At 37.2% G+C, this 20,826-nt stretch overlaps 1 protein-coding gene across 1 annotated transcript in view; it reads left to right on the forward strand.

The window, feature by feature from the left end:
* The window catches only part of XIRP2 (xin actin binding repeat containing 2), a 96,433-nt gene extending 82,027 nt beyond the window's left edge, over positions 1-14,406 (forward strand). Inside the window, exon 9 of the mRNA XM_056110308.1 lies at positions 14,062-14,406. The gene's annotated coding sequence lies outside the window, so the exon portion shown is untranslated. The remainder of the gene's footprint in view (positions 1-14,061) is intronic.
* The last annotated feature ends 6,420 nt before the right edge of the window (positions 14,407-20,826 follow it).

Raw genomic sequence — 20,826 nt, forward strand, 5'->3', positions numbered from 1 at the left:
TGTATTTCTTTTAGGGGGGATTCTTATATGCCTAGATACAGTTTGTAATGGAAAGAAAGAAATTCCACCTCCTTCCTTCACTAGTTTTCCTTATTCTTTGTGCTCAAACTTTCTCCTATCATCTTAGATTTGGTATTCACCAACAATCCTGTTTTACAATTCTCAGAAACCCAGGCCGTTCACCTTGGAACAGTTGAATTTTCTTGGAAAATGATTTTAATCCATTACCCTCTATCACTTAGTATCTATCACATGCCAGACTTGACTCATGCAGCACTGGAGATCCAAATGTAAAGATAGAAGTAAAAGAAAAGAGGAGACTCACCTATACTGTTTCTTTTGTGTCATCTAATGCTTGAAACAATTTTTGTGTTCAAAGAGATGGGGTGCAAAGTACTGGAAGTCTAGAGTAGTATAGTTTTTCTACATAGAAAGAAGAGAAAATAAAGGTCAGTATCTATATTGCAAACCATAATGCCAAAAAGTAGAGAGAGAATATGGGAGAAATTGTCTGCCATAGAGGCAGGGGGAGGGTTGGGATGGGGATGGGCATACTGGGGACATTGGTGGTGGAAAATGTGCACTGGTGGAGGGATGTGTGTTCTATCATTGTATGACTGAAACTCAAACATGAAAGCTTGTAACTGTATCTCATGGTGATTCAATAAATAAATAAGTAAAGTAAGTAAAGTAAAGGCCCTCCCGTTGATCATCGATTTGCTCGAGCGGGCCCCGTAACGTCTCCATTGGAGACTTTGTTGTTACTGTGTCTGGCATATCGAATACTCTCGGTAGCTTGCCGGGCTCTCCGAGAGGGGTGGAGGAATCGAACTCGGGTCAGCCATGTTGGCTGCGTGCAAGGCAGACGCCCTACCCGCTGTGCTATCGCTCCAGTCCATAAGCTCCACGAATAGTTTAAGCAATTCTTGGGAAAAAGAAAATGGGGGGAATCAACCTTCCTAACTTCAAGCTCTACGACAAAGCAGTAATAATTAAAACAGCATGGTACTGGAACAAAGGCAGAGCTGCAGACCAATGAAACAGAGTTGAATATTCTGACATCTCCTCCCAAGCATATGATCATCTAATCTTTGATAAGTATTTTAATATATGTGCTGCTGAAGCGAGCAAGGCTGAAGCGATAGCACAGTGGTAGGGTGTTTGCCTTGCATGCCGCCAATATGGCCGACCCGAGTTCGATTTCTCCGCCCCTCTCAGAGATCCCAGCAAGCTATGGAGAGTATCTCGCCCGCACAGCAGAGCCTGGCAAGCTACCCGTGACATATTCAATATGTCAAACACAGTAACAACAAGTCTCACGATGGAGACATTACTGGGCCTGCTCAAGCAAATCGATGAACAATGGGAGGACCGTGATTACCATGATTAATCTTCGATAAGGGGGAAAGAAAAGTGAAATGGAGCAGGGAAACCCTCTTTAATAAATTGTGCTGGCAAAATTGGACAGCTACATGCAAAAAAATGGGCTCAAATCTCTACCTAACACCATGTAAAAAAGTAAGATCAAAATGTATTAGAGACCTCAACATCAGACCAGAATCCATAAGGTACATTGAAGACAAGGTTGGCAAAACCCTCCATGACATTGAAGCGAACAGTACCTGCAAAGATGACATGCTACTGGCCAAGCAAGTGAAAACAGAGATAGACAAAGGTGATTATCTTAAACTAAAAAGCTTCTGCACCTCAAAAGAAACAGTTACCAAAATACAAAGACAGTCTACAGAATGGGAAAGGATATTAGCCCAATACCCATCAGACAAGGGGTTGATATCAAGGATATACAAAGTACTGGTTAAACTCCACAAGAAGAAAACATCCAACCCCATCAATAAATGGATGGGAGAAGCATGCTTAAAGTAGACTATAGACCAAACATGATTGTCACCCATTGCCTCTTTTGCAAACCATAACACCCAATAAGAGAGAGAGAACAAAAAGGAATGCTCTGCCACAGAGGCATGGTGGGATGGGGGGGATGGGGGGTGGGAGGGATACTCAGATCAGTGGTGGTGGGAAATGGGCACTGGTGGAGGGATGGGTATTTGATCATTGTATAATTGAAACCGAAAAATTTACAAATAAAAAAATAAATAAATGAAATAAATTAAATGAACAGAAACTTTCTCAAAGAAGAAATCTGAATGGCAAAAAGGCACATGAGAAAATGCTCTACATCATTAGTCATAAAGGGAGATGCAGATCAAAACAACAATGAGATATCATCTCACACCATAAAGACTGGCCCACATCCAAATGAACAAAATCAACCGGTGTTGACATGGATGTGATGAGAAAGGGACACTCCTTCACTGCTGGCAGGAATGCAGACTGGTTCAGCTCTTTTGGAAAACATTATGGACAATTCTCCAAAAATTAGAAATTGAGCCCCCATTTGACCCAGCAATACCACTTCTGGGAATATATCCCATAGAGGCAAAAAAGTACAGTCGAAATGACATCAGCACTTCTATGTTCATTGCTGCACTGTTCACAATAGCCAAAATCCAGAAAAAACCCAAGCGCCTGAGAACAGATGACTGGTTAAAGAAACCTTGATACATCTACACAATGGAGTACTATGCAGTTGAAAAGATGAAGTCATGAAATTTACATACAAGTGGTACTACATGGAAAGTATCATGCCAAGTGAAATGAGTCAAAAAAAGAGGGACAAAAATAGAAAAATTGCATTTATCTGGGGAATATAAAGTAACAAAATAGGAGACTAACACTCAAGAGTAGCAGAGAAAAGTACCAGGAGGTTCACTCCATGGCTTGTAGGGCAGCTGCACATACTAGGGGGAAAGGCAGCACAGATAGCGAAGGGAACACCAAGTAAAGGGTGTTGGGAGGGATGGGAGATTCACGCTGAAAATAGACTATAGACCAAACATGATTGCCACTTAATGCCTCTTTTGCAAACCATAGCACCCAAAAGGAAAGAAAGAACAGAAGGGAATGCCCTGCCACAGAGTGGGTTGCAATGGGGCGATGGGGATGGGAAGGATACTGGGATCATTGGTGGTGGAAAATTGGCACTGGTGGAGGGATCAATACTTGATCATTGTCTAACTGAAACCCAAACACAAAAATTGTAAGTCTACAACTGTACCTCATAGTGTTTCACTAATAAAATTTAAAATATGTATATATATATATTTCAAGAGTATTGCCAATATTATCTACTTAAAATTTAAATAAATTCTCAATTAGCACCCAAAAAAAAGTTGACCTACTGTACACAGTGTATATTTTAGAATAACATATAGGAAATAATGTGAATATTTTTTGTAATGACTTTCGGATTATATCTAAACTAATAAGCATAAATCATGTCAACCTCATGTTAAATCAACACTTGTAAGAAAACTGTTGTTTTATTACCAGATTTCATATCTGTAGGGCTGGAGCGATAGCACAGCGGGTAGGGCGTTCGCCTTACAAGCGGCCAACATGGCCGACCCGAGTTCGATTCCTCCGCCCCTCTCGGAGAGCCCGGCAAGCTACCGAGAGTATTCGATATGCCAGACACAGTAACAACAAAGTCTCCAATGGAGACGTTACTGGGCCCGCTCGAGCAAATCGATGATCAACGGGAGGGCCTTTTTTTTTTTTTCATATCTGAATGCCATTGGCATATTTGGATATATTTCCAGAGATTGGATTCAAAGGAAGCCTTGGATAAAAGGAAGTCCAGATTATTCAGGTAAATTCCTGTCCTGTGTCTGCAATTACCCCCCAGTTCCACAGCACACCCATTTGGCTTCATTTACATCAACTAGGAATTAACAAGGTTACCCTGACTCTCAGGGGATCTCAGTAACTGGACTGGAATTTAACTCTTTTAAATTAAATTAAATTATTTTAATTTCAGAACAATGTATGAGGGAAGCCTTAGCCCAAATCAATGTTGCTAGTGTAATTCCCAGAAAGGTCAGAAAATGGAGAGAAAGAAGAGGTTTTGAGGCCCTCCATTAGCTCCTTTATCACCTGGGATAAATTCCTTCCTTCCCTACTGAAGCAGTCATCACTAGGTCACATCCAGTTTCCACGTTATCTGTACAACCTTGTGAGCCAGCCCCAGCCATGTGATGTTCAGGGGGCCAGAGATCTCATACAGGGGTAAATTCTTGCTCTTTTCTGAGATAAGAAAGAGGAGAAGTTAGGCAAATTTTACTCAAGGTCCCAATAAGAATTCAATAAGAGGGGCTGGAGTGATAGCTCAGCAAGTAAGGCATTTGCCTTGCATGCGATCGACCTGGGTTTGATTCCCAGCATCCCATATGGTCCCCTGAGCACTGCCAGGGGTAGTTCCTGTGTGCAGAGCCAGGAGTAACCCCTGTGCATTGCTGAATGTGACCCAAAAAGCAAAAATAAAAATCTTTCTAAAAAAAAAGGATTCAATGAGAATTTAGTTCATGCAATAAAAATTTAAGATTACAAAGATTAAATAAACAGTCACTGTCACTGTCTTACCATTGTTCATTGATTTGCTCGAGCGGGCCCAGTAACGTCTCCATTGTGACAATTGTTATTGTCTTTGGCATATTCAATACGTCACGGGTAGCTTGCCAGGCTTTGCAGTGCCGGCAAGATACTCTCGGTAGCTTGCTGGGCTCTCCAAGAGGGGTGGAGGAATCGAACCCAGGTCGGCCATGTTGGCCACTTGCAAGGCAAATTCCCTACCCGCTGTGCTATTGCTCCAGCCCAAATAAAGCAACAGAAATTATTAAAACAACACTTCACATCTTTGGAGTGGAATACAGACACTATCAAATGGAAAATATAATGCTGTGTTTGGGGGCAAAGGTTTGTTAAGAAGTGACCTAAGAGGAAGAAAATCATCAGGCTTTGGGTATATGCAGTATGTTTTAAGTGTCAATAAAGCTGTATATGTACATAAGAAATACACGAGTGATGATACTTTACATGTATCATTAGTATTGCAGCATTGCATTATGCAGCTAGGGGACTTGTGAGTGAATATGCATTTTAAAGTTAGGGGTATGGTTATGTTCTCTGTACGTGCTCTAATAACTGTCTAGAACTGGCAGCTTTCTATCTTCTTGTTATCAATGAGTCAGTAACCTCAAGGCTACCTCAAGGTAGTCTTGAGATCTGTTTGTCTTCACTCAGATGAGATAGACAATTTTTTCTTTAAACAGCTTTCTTTATTGCCTTTTATTTTACATACATTTCTAGATCAATAGATAAGTGGGTAGTTTTCCTTGTTATAAATAGACAAATTTTACAAGAAAACGTGTCTGTTATTTTAAATTTTGCCAAAATTAATTGTCCAATACTAGTTTTCTAGTAACTAGAACAAATTCATTGATATATACACAAATTCAGCAGTATACTAATTTTTAATATATACTAAATCTGTGTTAACATTTATTATAAAAGCCTTAAAGTATTTCTCATTTGTCAGAAGTTAACTTTTCTGATTAATAATATCTATAGAATATCTCACTAGATATTTAAATGTTGGAATGATGTTAGGTCTTTGATTTTTACTTTGAAATGAGATTACATTTCAAAACTTAGATAAATAAAATGAAGTCACTAGTGAAACTTTAAAGTAATTATTCTTTTAATTATGTAAATTGTAATAGTTGATATGGTAATACCACTATTATTTCTATTAAAGTATATAACCCTTTGTGGTTTGTACAGCATGTTTCATTCCATAGTATATTCACAACACTTCACCATTGCATATAAATCTTTACTGTATTTGACATGTGAGGAAATTGACATAGAGGTTAAATAATATACTAAGATAATCCAGTCAGTTATAAATAGAAGAGACTCAGTTAATTTGAGAAATGCAAGATTTTGAGATTCTTAGTTGCCCCAAATCACATTTATGTATAGTGACAAAAAGACACACAAAAGAGTTTTTCGCAGAAATTCTATATTCTTTCCTAAGATACAATCTCTGAATAGGCTGTGATTTATTATCTGCATATAAATGTATTCTCAAACTTCATTTTTATGCTATTCATTTATCATTATATGTATTTGTTCTGTACATATGCATAAGTATATGCAAGTTTATGTTTCACTTATGTATATATGTATGTTTATGCATGCATATAAACACATACATTCATTTTCTAGTTCTGTATGAAACACTACTTATTAATTAAGGTTACATTCATAATTCAGATGCAAACATCATGATTTATCAGTTTTTACAAGTATATGTATTTATAATTACAATATGTCTACAAATTTAGCACTTTGATTATTTTAATGAATTAACCAATGGAGGCTATTGAAGATTTTTTAAAAGAATTGAAAAGAAAAACATTGGAATGGATTAATCATTATTTACTCATAAGTTTTAGATAAGTGGAAGCTAATTATCATTAACTAGAAAATGGTGGCTTTAAGTGTCCATACAAAAAAAATAAAATTTGCTGCAGACTTTTGTTGTATTCCAAGTTCACAACAAAGACAAATGCTATGGTCCTTGACTCTAACCTCATGTAAATATGCTATGCAACAAAGCTGTTATTTTTGTTGAAAGTCTGTAGATTATGGATCTTTGATTAAATTTAAATGATGAAATATACCAAGTTACCCAACTTCTAAGTGCTGAGACACAAAGTAATAATATTTATAACTGACAAAAAAATTTCATTAATATACTTCTTTCATATCCATCTCATCCCTCAACATTTCATTGTGTCAAAAAATATAGAGAGGGCTGGAGAAATAGTACAATTGGTAAAGTATTTGCCATGTATAAGTTAGAACTGGGTTTGATCTCTGACATCACAAATGGTTCCCAAGCAGTGCCAGAAGTAATTTCTGAGCACAGAGCCAGGAGTAATTCCTGAGCACTGCAGGGTGTGGCGCCCAACCAACATACGTGTGTATATTTATTTATGTATATACACAACAGGTAGGCCATTTGCCTTGCACGAGGTTCAATTCCTTCGTCCCTCTCAGAGAGCCTGGCAAGCTACCAAAAGTATCCCATCTGCACGGCAGAGCCTGCCAAACTCCCTGTGGCATATATGATATGCCAAAAACAGTAACAACAAATCTCACAATGGAGACGTTACTGGCGCCCACTCGAGCAAATCAATGAACAATGGGACAGTGTTACAATGCTACACACATACACACAGGCGTGTGCACACACATACTTATAAACAGAATAAAGGGGCCGAAAATATAATTCAAGTGGTAAATTATATGTGTAACAGTATCTTGAGTCTGATCCCCTTGAACAGAGGCCAAGCTTCTTATTACCAAGCTGGCACCGCCAACCTGAGAATCACTGGACATGGCAAATACTGGCCCTGTGAATACTGCTGGGTGTAACAACTATAAATATAAATCTACGTATGAATAATACATATAATCATATATGTAAGATTGATGCATGTCAGTAATGTGCATCTGACTATATGAATATATAATTATATGTAATTATACAATTATAATTACCATAAATTCTACATATGTACAGAATGCACATATACTATAATAATTATATTTTTGTTTCTTTACATATCTGTAGACACATACATGTATATAGTTCCATGAGTACAACTAAATACTTCAATGACTATACATTTCAAAGACATTTATAATGCAAAGTAGAGAACAAAAATAAGATTCCTTATTGAAAATGTCATCAACCGCAGGGAATAGAAGTAAGGGAAATACATCAATCCTTCTGCCTACCTTAAAGGCAAGCAGAAAGCAGAACTGCTCTTTTAAATCGATGAAATTAACAAAAGCAATTGAATGTGGCAGAGAGGAGATGTCAGGTAGGAATCAGTACATGTGGGACCTGAAGATTGTGAATAACTTAGAGAAAGACATCAATGCCTCTGCTGCTAGTGATTACCTCATTCTCCGTGTGGCTGTAAAACATGGCAGCATTTGTCCCTGTTGTGCCAGGAAATGTCAGGATGTTAAAGCTTCAGTCCTGGTTATGTGAAACAGGACAGAAACTCTTTGCCCTAAATACTAAACCTTTTTAATTTTCAAATTTCTGATATATTTAAGTTAGAAATAACTTTCATCACTGGAAGACATTTAAATGGCTACTTTGTAAAGAAAGGAAGACCTGAACTTATTTTTTAATTCATAGGAAAAGTATTAAATCACTAGCATTTCAAGGAACCCACATTCAATTACCCATGAAAAGATTGCCTACAGAAAATGTTCAATTCCAGGCTGGCGTCTCCAACCTACCCAGACCACTGCGTCTTTTCCGTGCACTGCTGGCACCTGTTTCCTCAGGGAATAGGAACGAACTTCAATATCAGCAGAAGTAAAACATAATGGCCACATTTATAGAATAATTTCCACTGATATTTTTATTCCCAGGCAGGAGGGAGGGAGTTGTGAGCAGAAGTCGCAGACCCAGATTTCCCCGGCTTCTGCTGGCAATGGCAGTGTCTGAGGGACCCATCTGAGGTCTTACTCCCCCACACCCCTGCCTTGGCATCGTTCTCCTGCTCTCAGTGCATACACCAGTAACTACCGGGCTTACTTTTCTAGTTCTGTCCTTTGACGGTAGCATCCCACCTCTGTCTTTCTTAGCAGTAGCCTGTGATGAATACAAATGAATACTCAACAAGTAAATGATCACATGTATGAGCGAATAAACAAATATATTTGATGTTTGTGGGCAGCCAATGGCAGTCAACATGTTGCGAATGCACCTTGGTCCTTTGTTCCCAAGTATAGCTAATGAAGCTAAGAGGATAAGAAAAAAAATGAAGGGATAAAATGGAAAAGAAATGTTTACATTTACTTCAATTTTACTTTTTCTAAAAAATAAAAATATGTTTGTAGATATTTAATATTTAGATTAGAACAGAGGGCAGTTTGTGATTATTTTAGAATTGAGGTGACCAATATTCATTTTTGCAACTTGCTTCTGAGGCAGTAATATCTTTTTTTTTTTTTATTGAATCACTGTGGGAAAGGCTACAAAGCTTTCAGGCTTATGTCTCAGTAATGCAAATATCAAACACATTTCCCTTTACCAACACTTATTTTCTACCATGAAGAACCCCAATAAAACCTCACCCCCACCCCTCCCCATCCCTGTGAGGCAGATGAATTCTAGTTAACACTCTATCTGCTTTGATTAGATTCATCATTTCAATAAAAGATTCACCACTATTATTTGGAGTCTACCCCTCCCCCAAATCAGACATGCTGAAAAAGCATTGTGAAGTAATTTGCTTTCTACAGCTGGGTTAAAGAATTAAATGTTGGTTTTGGATTTCTGAGGCAGTAATATCTTTAAAGAACTAAACCTTGAAGAGATTTGGTTTGGATTTGTGTCTGTAATTTGAAGGAGGGGAAATGAAAAATAAAGGAAAAGTTAAAATGTAGCGGCATCCTGAAGATCGATTAGTGAAGGGGGGGTGAAAGAAGTTTGGTTCAAATCCTAGGAATAAAAACTGAGAAATAAAGAAGGTAATTAAAGAATATTGTAGGTTAACTTGAGTCAGTAATTCCAGTTGTAACTAACTCTGAAGTCCCAATGATTTAAAACAACGCAATTCAATTCTTTTCTTTTAAAAAAAATTAACTCCACAGCACTATTAATGGTAAGGATTCTTGTCTAATGCTTTCCAACCCCACATCGTTCACTAGTGTCAGCTTCCCCTTCCATTGTCAGAGCCCCCTTCTGTTCTTTCCGCCCACCCTTACCCATGGTAAGTTTCTTACTGAAGATCAGTTCTCAGTTTCTGTTGTCCTTGGACACTTATTAATATATATATGTATATATATATATATATATATATATATCTTTACATCCCACATTTGAGATAGATCATTTTGTGTCTGTGTCTCTCCTCCTGACTAGCATAATACTCTCCAGATCCACCCACATAGCAGAAAATTGTCTGATTTCATCTTGTATTCTTGTTTATGTAATGTGGTTCCCATATCTATCATCTCTTCCTAGACACTCAGGGTATTTCCAGATTTTGGCTATTGTACTGCAATAGAGCATTTTCCTTGTCCGCAGCCAGCCCGGCCAAGCAGGGTTCGATTCCTCCGCCCCTCTTGGAGAGCCTGGCAAGCTACCAAGAGTATTCAATATGCCAGACACAGTAACAACAAATTTCACAATGAAGACGTTACTAGGCCCACTCAAGCAACTCGATGAACAATGGGAGGACAGACAGACTGCAATGAATATGAAAGTTCAAATGTCTTTTCTAAATAGGGCTCTTGAATCTTTGGCATAGATGCTCAGATATGGAATTTCTGGATTATATGGAAATTCAATTTCTAGTTTTGAGAGTTGTCCATATTGCTTTCCAAAGAGGCTAGACCAGTCAATATTCCCACTACAGTGCTCGGGATTGCTCCTTGTTCTAGGGATTATACTATGCCAGGGATGGACCCTGGCCTCCACATGAAAAGTATGTGCTCTTTCTGACCTGTTGGCAAGACAATTTTAATGCTTACACATGTAATAATCTACTGTAGGTTGGTGAGGAAGAGTCTGTTGCGTATAGTCCTTTAAGAATCCAATCTTTTTCTCAGGTAGTCCCAGGCACCACCCCCACCCTATACCCCTAACACTGGAATCATTTACTTTTTTTTTTGGAGGTTTTTATTTTGTTTTACTTTATTTTCATTTTATTTGTTTATTTTTTAAAAATTTTTATTAGTGATTCACTGTGAGGTACAGTAACAAACTTATGAAAGTTTGGAATTCTTATATCTGTCAGTAGGAAGAAGAAAATGAGACTTCCCTGTGGGAGATTTCTATGAACCAGACCTGGAAAGGAGTCAGATCACTTTTCTCTGCATTTCCTTGTTCATAACTTAGTGGCAAACCACACCTACCTACGAGGAGACTGGGAAGATTAGAAACATGCTTGAAACTAAATCTCTGCTGCAGGAGAGGAAGTTCTGGCTCTCAGGCATTTATTTGTCAATCATCTCTTTTTTAAGTCACTTGTTTAAAATTTGTATTTGTATGATTTATCACCTTTATTTAGAAATCTTCCATAGATACATTTCCTTTTTTGTTTGTGTTTTAGTCATGCCCAACTCTGCTCCGGGCACCGTACGTGGCATCAGGGATCAAACCCGGGTTGACTGTATCAGCACAAGTGCCTTACCCACGTATCATTCTTTAGCCATAATCCAAACACAAAAAACTTCCAGATGTCAGAGGAATAATGAGAAGCATCGCTGTACCCATGGAGGCTAATGAGAATGTATGTAAAACTATTTTTAACACGAAGAGAATGAGAAAATGGATACATAAGCTCTAAAGACATAGTGCCAAACTTTAAAAGGCAAAAGTCTAACAGAAAAATGGTTATTGGACTAGAGAGATTATAGAGTGGGTGAAGTGCTTGCCTTGCACATACTTGACTCTGGTTTGATTCTTAGTACTGCATATTGTTGGTTCTCTGAGCCCTGCCAGGAGTGACCTCTAAGCCCAGAGCCTGAAGTAAACCCTGAGCTCTGCCAATGTGGCCCCAGAACAAAATAAAACAATAACAAAAAAAGAAATATTGTTATTAATTTTCATAACTAGGTGTCAATAATAGGGGTTCAGCAATTCTAATTTAAATATAGTTGACAAGTATTTTAAAAATGAGGAAAAAACATGCAGTTTTTTAAAAAAAATCCAAGCATCTTCATTATATGAGACAAAACACAGTGTAGCTCATAGAGAATGAAAAATCCAGAAAGAACTTTTTCCCTTAGAGAAGGCGTGATCAGAACATGGAGAAGTGACCAAGTAGAAATTTCAGGTGACAGAAAATATGATTGATGGGGAAAGATCCCTGAAAAGGCAGGAAAAGAAAATCTAGAAGAGAGGAGGAAATGTTAGCCACAATTTACCTTTTATGCTTGTTTTATATGAGAAAAAGAAATTTAATTTCCTCTACTTTCTATATTAATGATGAAATTAAAACATTGCATGAAAGTCTTGTTGCATTATTTAGTGAAGTTTATGAAAAATACATTGCTACAAAATGAGATATATTACAACCCATTTTTAAAATCTAAACTCAGTATGATAGATAAAGAGTTTATTTTCAAAGTCAGCACTGGATAATTCAAGTGCATTTCAAGGTAGAATGTGCATCAATTATGTAGCATTCATTATAAGCCATTTATTTGATAGGGAATAATAAATAGATTCTCATTCACAAGAAGAATGCTATCCTTTGTTTTCCCTAAATTCACTCAACACATGGCTTATGGTACTTACTAGTAATATTATATGCAATAGAATTGAATTAACTTATTAGTTAAAATGTTTGAAATATATTTTAACAATTAACATTCAAATAAGCTTTAGAAAACACCTGTATCTGATTAGGCACCAAGCCAGTTAGCTCCATCAATATGACTGAACTTTAATAATTGAAATAAAAATAGTTATTTATGATAACAATGTCTATATTATATTCTATGTACAAATTCTCAAAAAAAATTTTCTTCTTCCATTAGAAATAACAGAGTATACTTTTCTTTGGGTATACATGAATACCTGAGTGAAATTAAAACTTAAACCTTCCAAACTACTCCCAGAAATTTGCCTCTATAATCTTAAGTAAGGTAAGGTAAGGTAAAGGCCCTCCCGTTGATTGTCGATTTGCTCGAGCGGGCCCAGTAACGTCTCCATTGGAGACTTTGTTGTTACTGTGTCTGGCATATCCAATACTCTCGGTAGCTTGCCGGGCTCTCCGAGAGGGGCGGAGGAATCGAACTCGGGTCGGCCATGTTGGCCACTTGTAAGGCGAACGCCCTACCCGCTGTGCTATCGCTCCAGCCCATAATCTTAAGTAGGAATCCATATTAAATATTTGCCAAAAAAGAAAAGTTTTTGGGAACAAGACACACACACACACACACACACACACACACACACAGAACACACACAGAGAGAGGGGGGAGAGAGAACTATAGAATTAAGCTATAAGGGATGGAATAGTTATTTCTAGTCTTTGTCTTCTGCTAGTTAGCTGAGAACAGCACCAAGTTGGTCTCATCCTCAGGGCTCACACCTGTGCTCTGGGCTCGGCTTAACGCTAATTGATTGAACTCAGTTCAGGATCTTGGCTGTTGTAGCTGAGTGCAAACAGTACTAGCCACATGTCTCCCATCTGTGCAACTTCCTTATTTTTCTTTTAGATTCAAGTGTGATTGGAATCCCCCAGTCGGCAATCCTAACCTCCATTTCTATGATGAAAAGTTCCTTCTGCTTAGTTCCATTCTGCTTGCTGCTCTAGTCTTGTAGAACGTTTCAGAGCCTAAATGCTCAATCTCTGAGGTGTTGCTTAACTGTCTGCTTCAGCTTAGATCTATTCCCACAAATTAGGGTCAACTATGTGCAAGGCAAGCACTTCACCCACTCTACTATCTCTCCAGCCCAGTAACCACTTTTCTGTCAGACTTTTATCTTGTAAGGTTTGCCACTATGTTTTCAGATCTTACTCATCGTTTTCCTTATTCACTTGGTGGTAAAACTAGCTTCATATACATTCTTAGCTCCCTGGATACAGTGATGCTTTTCATTTTCCCTTGATATTTGGAGGCTTTGTGTCTGAATTTGTTTTAAGGTCAGTGCTCAGGGGCTACATCTGGCTCAGTGTTTGGAGTCCCCTATGGAAGTGCTTTGGAGGTCATACAATGACAGTGATCAAATCTCAGACTTCTGTATGCGAAGTATGCACTTCAGCACCTTGAGCTTTCTCTCTGGCTCTTGACATTTGTGTTCTTTCTAGTCTTTGTCTTTACCTCCTCTTATATGTGGAATATATATATATGTATATATACACAAATACATGTATTATGTAGCCACCATTGATCTGGTTCCTCAAAGTGTGAAAACTCTTTCTAAAAGCAGATTACTTGGAAGTAGTTCTTAAAACAAGAATACTTTTTCACTTTAATTTTATGCAATATTTGACACTATTGACTATTCCCATCTACTGTCTTAATTTTTCTAATAGACATTTCTCTTGATTTTTTTCAACTTTCTAATTATTCTTTATCTGTCTTTTCCAGGTGAAGTTGCTCCTCTTTCTCTCTATAGACTATGAACTCTAGATTTTTCATTGCAGTCTTCCTCCATACTGTGATTACACATTTTCCCCAGGCAATTTTATATACATCTACATTCACTATGTATTGTTAAATTGCACTGCTGTTTCTAACTCTTAAGGTATACTAATTTGTGAAATACCTTGAAATTGGAAATTTTTTTTATTGTGTTTTTATCCTCAGTGACCAGAATAAAGTAAGGTCAAGACCTAAAAATGGAAGTATAAACTTGAGATTCACCTGCACAAAAGTGGAATTAGATTGTCTAATTACAAAAATCAGAATTGTGTATGAACACACCAATATCTTTAATTTGTAAAATAAATGACTGAATTTTATATTTATATGTAATACCACCGAGTTTAAAATTTAATATAAACAATATTTTTTGCTGACAAATAAACAATATAACCAAATAAACAAAAGAAAGAAAAGGCTCAATGAATAAGTCAAAAGAACAAAAGCAACCCAATGGCTTACTATTCTAATTTAACTCTGACAAAATAAGCAGGAGTTGAGAAAATGAAACAGAAAAATTAGATTAAACAGAAGGGAGGAAATAATGCCAGAAAGGTTGTTGATTATGAGTGGGAACTGGAGTAAGTAATCAGATAAAGAATAAATGTGCTAAAATAAATGTGCCCAAGGCATATAGGACCAGGATTAAAACAAAAATAATCAAATCTCCAAATATTACACAGAAGAAAATATTGCTTGTGACATGTTTCCCTTTCATTCCGAATGTGTAGACTCAATGCTGTGATGATGCAGTCATTTAATATTGCTGCTATTGGAAATATAACCAACTAAAGTAAGTTTAAACAAGATAAATGTATGATATGATTTTCCTGGAGGTAAGAAATTCCCAATTCAAGATGTTCACAGGGTTTTGTTGCTCTTCCTGATTTTCAAATTATAAATTTGCTTTTTACAACTTTTAGAGGCATCCTATAATCTCTTGTGTGCCAGCACAGTGTCATCTAGGATGATCACAGCATCTCAATAATCTTACCTTAATCACACCTCTAAAGTTCCTTTAGTTATATAGATGAAGATGTGATGTACATATCTTTGGGGTAATCTATATAACACAGACAAAAAGTTTATAACAGTCAAATATCTATTTCATTCATTCAGGACAGTTGAAATATCTGCTTTTTCATTTAAAAACATTGCTTGCTTTATTTTATGCTTTTTAAGAACTTTTCATATTCATAAGTAGAGTTGGTTTAAAGCACCCCTGTGAAAGAGATAGGGGAATTATGCCCAGTATATAAATGAATTTATGCATGTATTCATAGAAATTTTAAAGCTTTCCCAAAAGCACACATATAGTGACTATCAGATTTTAAATATAAAGCCATTTCTGTCACTATAAATCTATGTTTTTTCTACTATTCTAACTTTTCCAGTGAATGAAAAATTTTTTAAATCATGGATTCACCAGGAAAAGAAACAAAGCAGTAATTTATTGTTGATTTGTAAACTATCTTTCCTAAATATATGCTGTTGTCTGGATAATAGTGAGAAAGTTGAAAACATGTATAGCTCCTTCAAATTTTGGGTTTAGGCTGTATATACTTGGTGCAATACTTGTCTCTTTCCCTCAAATATGAAAAATTCGTATATACTTGGTGCAATACTTGTCTCTCTCCTTCAAATACGAAAAATTCATAGAATGGGGTGGCACACACAATCCAGTGTTTACTGGGTCAGGCTAGATTACCGAATCTATTAAATCAGGCAGAGAATACAAGCACAATTATAAATAATAACTATAACTCATCTTCCTGAAACAAAGTGGAGCAGGAAGGCTGAGACTGCCTAACTCATCAGAAGGGGCAGCTGCCTTTCAGTGTCAGGTGACTGTTGATCAGAAAATACAAACCAGAACTTTTTTGACAGAAAGTTAGCTGTAAAAAAGCAAATAAGTCACAATTTTGATCTTTATTTAAAATTTCCCAAATTCTAAGGATTAAATTTTATTTTTCCATTTTGTCACTGTGGGAGAAGGTGACCTCCAAGGATTTCTTTTGTACAACTGGGATGGTCTTCATTTTCTTCATTTAGTTGACATGGCTTTACATTCTTATAGAATTTCAGATGTTCAGCTTTATACCTCTATACATAATTGTCACCATTTTCACTGCTAAAGTTCCAGTGCTAACCCATTACCAAACAGAGCCTTCGACTCATTACTGTCATCATTCCATATTCATCTTTGCTCTGGTAACTTTCATTTTTTTATTGAATCTAGGGGTTAGTTTTATTGTTTCTTTCCATCTCATTAGCTTTAGTTATTGCAGTACACATATGAGTGAATACATCAGGTAATTTTTTTAGTTCCTTATTTTGTTTAGCATAATTACCTCACTTTTCATTCATTTGTTCAAAATAGCAGTATTTCATTTTAATGGCAGAGTAGTACTCCATTGAGCAACATGCCACAATGTCTTTATTCTGCCATTGATGGAATCAACAACTTATGTTGACTCTATTTTTTGTTTACTATAAAAAATGTTTCCACCAATGTAGGGTAAAACATATTTTTTGAATTAGTTTTTCATTATTCAGATGAATGCCTAGGAGTAATATTGCTAGTTCATATGGAACTTCCTTTATTTTTTTGGGGGGGAATCTCCATAACATTTTCCATAGTTCCTGAATTAACTTATATTCCCACCAATAACTTACTAATTTATTTTTCTCCTTTTCTTCATCAACATTTATTTTCAATGCTTTTGACATGGGTCATACTCACAGATGTGAAGTGTTATCTCGCTGTCATTTTGATTTCTCTTTTCCTAGGATTTTTAATTATTATAAGACACTGAAAGACTAGAGAAAACCTGTATAAAGAGCAGAAAGTGTTCCCAATGGATTATCAGTTCGTGATTCTTAGCATAAGGATGTTAAAAACACTAGGCTTCTCTTTTTAAAAAGAAAAACATTTGGAAACATATCAGAAAGTATTAAAATATAACCAAGAAAAAACAGAGACTGGAATATTATCTATATGTACTTTCCATCCCCTTTAAAATAATTTTAAGCAAAAGGCTGATGGCCAGCTGCAGTTATAGAAGGGTTGAAAACCAGTGAACTACCTCTTTGGTTATAACTGCCTGTTCATGGACCAGTACGCAGAAGAGGGGCTGGTCTACAGGTATAAACATGCTGAATAATGCTGATCCAGATGAGGAAGCTGCATTTCACAAACATATTTATTTGGTCTTTATCCTTAGTTCAGGCTGGGATTTCAAAAGTCTTGAAGAGATTTGTGATGGCTATTGGTGTGTTAATAAATAACTAAAGGGGAGCTAGTTGCCAGGGAATCAACTTGAGTAGAGACCTCCTACCAGCTGTTTTTTTGAGACAGGGAGAGGGTCTAGATAGTGAATTCAATTTTTTTCAGACTAATGACTTAGCCAACCAAGCATGCCCACATTATAAGGACTCTATAAAACTAAAACTCAAGACCACAAGACTGTTCTAGAATGCATGCTTTGCATGTGAAAGCCCAGATTGGATCCCTGGCATTATTTAGTTTCCCTGAATACCATTAGTACCTACCTCCGAGCACCAAGTGTGGAATGGCCCCTGGGCATCATTGGGTGTGACCCACCTTCCATCCCACTCCATCCCATCCCCAAACAAACAAAATAATGACAACATGGTTGGGTTTAGAGAGTTTCTGGAGTGGGAAACCACAGACTTTCCAAGTAAGACTTTGCCAGACCCCAAGATCCACAAGAACAGATGCTCCCATTTGGACTTTGTCCTATGTTTCTCTTCATCTGACTGGTTATTTATACGTAATTTTTATCATTTATTAATTTTATCCTTTTAAAATTTATTTATCCAATATTTATCATTAGCAAGCCTGAGAAAAGAGAGACATGGGAACCTGAGGCTGATAGTCAGAGAGAAGTCCAAGTAACATTTGGGTTTGTGAACTAAATCTAAAATGGAAGGTATTAATAGGAGACTGAGCCCTGGATCTATGGAATCTGATGCTCTCTCAAGTAGACAGTGTCAGGATTGAGTTGAATGTCCATGGTACCCTGCTGATGTTGAAGAATTGCTACTTGGTGTGAGGCAGCCTCTGCACATACTCATATGGGAACTGGATCCCAGGAACCTTACACTGTACATAAATTACAACTTTTTTTCTCTCTGAAATACGCTGGGGCGGGGGGAGGACAAAATCACTGGAAAATATTTTATCTTAAAGCTGTGATTAGCAATTCTGGAGCAACATGTCTTTCAAACAGTAGGAGGGTAGTCTACCATTCCACCCTCAAGATCCCCATCATTTTTTTTAATAAGCCAAGAGTAAAATGGAAGAAAAATCAAGTGAATCGTGTGCAATGTGACTTAAGAGGAAAATTAGGATTAAGTGGGGATCCACTCTGCCAAGAACTGCTGAACAATCAGGACAGAACAGCAAGCAAACAAAGACACCAGCTTGGAGGCGTAGATGACCTTGGCAACAGCTGTTTGCTGCTATGCAGCAGAAAGAGATTCCCAAAAGAAGCTACTAGGTAAAGAAGGGACAAAGGTGTAAGCTTCCATATCTAGTGGAAAGAATGTTTTCTGTTTTTAAATAATGAAGATGAAGACAAAAATAAGTCCACATCTTACTATGGTAACTCATTTTATTGTGTTGGTCATTTTGGCAAAGTTTGTGAAGGTAGTGTATTTGAATGACCTAGGGGTTAGGAGGAGTTTTCACAAGCCTAAATTTTGAGTGGTAGAAGTTGTGTAAATCAAGAAATGTTTCAAGCAGATTTAGAATTTTTATCATCATACCCATTCCTCTCATTTTGCTGTTGTTAAAATAATTTTTGTTTAATAGTAAAAGTATATCATCAGTAGATATTCATTGCTATTTCCAAATAGATAATCATATACTTTTTATACTGTCCCACTGATGTCCTAAAAGAGGGCTTTTGATTTTTGGGGTGGATGGGGTTGGGGGAAGAAAGTGTGTTTTGTTTTGTTTTTTTAATAGAAAGTTTTATTGGAAAGTAGAAGGGAAGAAAAAAATCTTCCCAGCTGGAGAGAAACTTAATATAGAATTTAGTTAAATATGGCTTGTTTTGTGGATTTTTTTAATAGGAAAACTGAGTCTTTGTGTTGCTTATCAAGTGATATGAATGTTTACAGGGAATTCAAGGATTATAGATAGTGTTCTGGCTAGCCTTTTGATTACCTTTTTGGCTGTGGGCCTTCTGGGTTATCTATTTTGCCATAGGTCTTAGGTATTATCCATTGTCTCTTAGCCTCTCTGAACCTAAGGTTGGGGCAGATTTGTGATCTTAGGGATTGTTAACTTTCTGTATATCAGAAAGATCCCAGGAATTCCCAGGAAAATTAAAAACATAGGATGGGGGGAAGTCAGAAAGGAGACTGCTCATAGTAGCTGACAACGTCAGAAAGGAGACTGCTCTTAAAGCTTCCTCTTTCTTCACCTCTCTCAAAGACAAAACTCCTACTGCAGTCAGGAGGTGGCGCTCTGGCTACTTCATGCCAACTCAGTAGAGTTGAGGCTTAGGAGATGGATTTATAGAGAGGAAAGACCTTTGAATTTTAAAGGTTGATCTTTCTGCTGTGAAGTTCTGAGAAATGCACAGGAGTGGTTTACAACCCTAAACATTCCTCTGTGCTCCACCTATTCAATACATCCACTGTGATTCCTTGGCAACTACTTCTCTACTTGTTGACGTGTCTATAGCTTTGCCTTTCCAGAATGTTATATAAACAGAATAGCATTGTATATAACATTTGAAACTGGCTTAGCATTCGGCCTTTAAGATTCAGCTAACATCTTTGTGTAAATAGTATGTATATACCATTGTTGTTTAGCCATACTCTCATTAAAGAACATTTTGGTTGCTCTCAGTTTTTGTAAATATGAATAAAGTTAGTATCAACAGTTGTATGTGAACATAAACATTATGTAGTGATATAAGTTTACAAAGGAGGAGGGTGAGCAAGGAGCCCAATTGCTATAGCAGAGGCACGCTAAGCCTTTCTATCGAACAAAATGATGCTGGTGGGGCCCCTAGGTGACTTATGTGAAGTGTGGAGGAGAGAGTCAGTAGCCTCAAAAAAAGGAATCTGTCTATTCAACTCTGCTACGAATGAATCGACTGGGGAAATCAAGGACGATCAGCCTTGCTCTTTGCAGGAAAGGATAGTCAGCCCTAGTCCTTTCACATGCCTTTCAGGTTTTTGCCTTTCTCTCTCAGAAAAGAACTACAAAGGACAAACAGTAAAGTATAACACATTTTATTTGGAAGTTTTGAGGAAGGGAAGGGAGGGAGGCAAGAGAGAGAGAAGGAGGAAGTAAGAGAGAGAAAGAGAGAAAGTTGCTCAAGAGAAAACCATGGGGTTTTTCCCCGAGTGGAGAGGGAGCCTGGTACACATCCCAGCATTAGATATGAAAGTATGAAAGTAAACATCTCAAGAGGAGAGATGCTCAGGGAACACATGGCCACAGACAGCACATATGCTCGGGCAGCACATGATCATGCTTCCTTTGTTCAAGATGGCTTTTATTGGGTTTCTCTCAAGCTGCCCTACATGGAGATTTCTACCTAGGTAATAATTCGTTGCTAGGGTGGTTGCCAAGAAGTAGAGCTGGGAGCAGTTGATAGTCTTCTTTGATATCCTGTCCCGGCTTTGTTCCTGCTAGCTTCTCTCAGTGGGCAGTCCAGCCTTCTTTGG

The sequence above is a fragment of the Sorex fumeus genome, unplaced genomic scaffold (genome assembly GCF_029834395.1).
Source record: "Sorex fumeus unplaced genomic scaffold, SorFum_2.1 ptg000009l, whole genome shotgun sequence".
Classification (NCBI taxonomy): Eukaryota; Metazoa; Chordata; class Mammalia; order Eulipotyphla; family Soricidae; genus Sorex; species Sorex fumeus.